We start from the raw sequence: 2,200 nt of genomic DNA, 5'->3' as shown, positions 1-2,200 counted from the left end.
TCGGATATTGTTCTTCCAGAATTAATATTTCTTTTGCTGTTTGGCAATAACCAGACCCTTGCTCCAAGGTCTGTCTCACTGTTTCCCCGGTGTCAGGCAGAGAATATTTTTTTATTTAAAAAAATACTTTATTCATATAAAAATTTGTACAGTACATTCAAAAGCAGTTCAGTACATTTAGCTGCGGTCAGTAATCCCATACACTACATTTGGGTTCTGACGGCAGTTCCTGTCGATATATTCCCTTGCTTTTCAGTTCCAGTACAATTCGGTACAATACGGGATACCTTGTAGTACATTCAACAAATTACATCACACGTGTCACTGTGCAGTACATGGAATGGGTAACGGTACATTTACACTTTTTTTCAACGTGCATCACGAAACAGACCTTACATTGTACATGGCACTACAGATGTGTTTACAGATCATGGTGCTCCATGTACACAATAAAGATGTTACAAGTACGGCCCGAGGGGAGTTTTATATTGATTCCTGCCCCGGGGTTTACCGTGTCAGAAGGGCTTTAAACTGTGGCCCTTCCCCACCCTGCCTTTAGGCAACTGCACCACTTTTAAGTGCGTCCCTCTGCACGTAATCCTGGATATTGGATTGCGCCAGTCTGCAACACGCAGAGGTGGATATCCTCTTGCTCTGGAAGACCAGCAAGTTTCGGCAAAACCAAAGAGCATCTTTGACTGAGTTGATGGCCCTCCAGCAGCAGGTGATGTCTATCTCGGTGTATGTCCCTGGGGACAGCTCGTCGAGCAAAGAGTTCTGTGTTGCGGAACTGCGTTCTCACGGCTGCGACCTGGGTTAGATTCCCGGTCAGGGAAATTGTACTTTTAATTCGAAACCTTGTAAAAAAAATAGTTCATCTATTTTACACATCTTTATGCATCTACTGTGTAAAAAAAATAGAAGCATTGATTTAAACATCATTTATTAATTCATAAAATTCTATTGTCATATGATATATTTTGGTCTGAGCATATGAGGAAATTTTCTCCCGATCACATTGGGTTTTAATCTGGTAATCTGGTGCTGAAAGTGGAGATGTTTCCGCAGTGTAGCGGTTAACAAGTTCGCCTCACACGCAAATCATCGCCACCATCAGAGGCAGTCCCTCGGGATCGAGGAGGACTTGCTTCCACTCCCAAAGTGAGTCCTTTGATGGCTGAACAGTCCGATATGAGAGCCACAGATCCTGTTACAGGTGGGACAGACATACGTCGAGGGAAGGGGTTGTTGGGACTGGTTTGCCGCGTGCTCCTTCCGCTGCCTGCGCTTGGTCTCTTCATTATCGTTGCATCGAGCCTCAAAGAGCTCAACGCCCTCCTGGATGGACTTTCTCCAGCTCGGGCTGTCTGCTCCCAGGTGTCAGTGGTGATGTTGCACTTTACCAGGGAGGCTTTGAGGGTGTCCTTGTAACTTTTCCGCTGTCCTCCTTTGGCTCGTTCACCCCGAAGGAGCTCCGCATAAAGACGTAAACATAAACACATGCGGATTAGGGGCCGGAGTTTGCCATTCGGCCCCTCGAGCCTGGTCCACCATTGAAGAAGACCCTGTCAGTTCTTCAACAGCAAATTTTAACATCTGGGGCAGAGCCAACAGGCGCCTGGCTGCAATGAGTGATAAAAACGTGTGTTGGTCAGAAGCCTGGCTAGCTCAGTCGGAAGAGCATGAGACTCTTAATCTCAGGGTCGTGGGTTCGAGCCCCACGTTGGGCGATTTCTTTTCATTTCATGTTGCTTTCATGGAAAACCGATGACCGAAACGGCACAAAACAAAAATGTTCCTTTCAAAGTCATTAAACTCCGAAATTTCCAAGCCCCGCGAATCTCCTGAATCAGATGCCTCTAGTTTTGCTGACTCAATCCATGTCCCTTTGCAATGTTGTGCTCTCACCCACACTATGAAATGTGCCAATAACTTATCGAATCATGGAATGGTTACAGCACGGAAAGCCATTCGGCCCAACGAGCCCGTGCCGACTCTCAGCGAGTTCCACTCCCCCACCCTTTCCCCGTAGCCCTGCAATTGTTTTTCCTTCAGAAACTTATCCAACTCCCGTCTGAAAGATAAGATTGAATTTGCCTCCACCGCCCTTTCAAGACGTGCATCCCAGATCCTAACCACTCGGTGCTAAATGGCCATCTCCTGTTCCTATGGGTGAAGTCTGCGAAACACGAGGTCAATT

At 46.6% G+C, this 2,200-nt stretch overlaps 1 non-coding gene across 1 annotated transcript; it reads left to right on the top strand.

Moving 5' to 3' along the window:
* The first annotated feature begins 1,657 nt into the window (after positions 1-1,657).
* On the top strand, positions 1,658-1,730 carry trnak-cuu (transfer RNA lysine (anticodon CUU)). Its single transcript has one exon. It is a non-coding gene; the product is annotated as a tRNA-Lys (tRNA).
* Positions 1,731-2,200: the final 470 nt, after the last annotated feature.

This window comes from Pristiophorus japonicus, unplaced genomic scaffold (assembly GCF_044704955.1).
Source record: "Pristiophorus japonicus isolate sPriJap1 unplaced genomic scaffold, sPriJap1.hap1 HAP1_SCAFFOLD_109, whole genome shotgun sequence".
NCBI lineage: Eukaryota > Metazoa > Chordata > Chondrichthyes > Pristiophoridae > Pristiophorus > Pristiophorus japonicus.
This window is presented reverse-complemented; position numbering and strand designations above follow the sequence as displayed.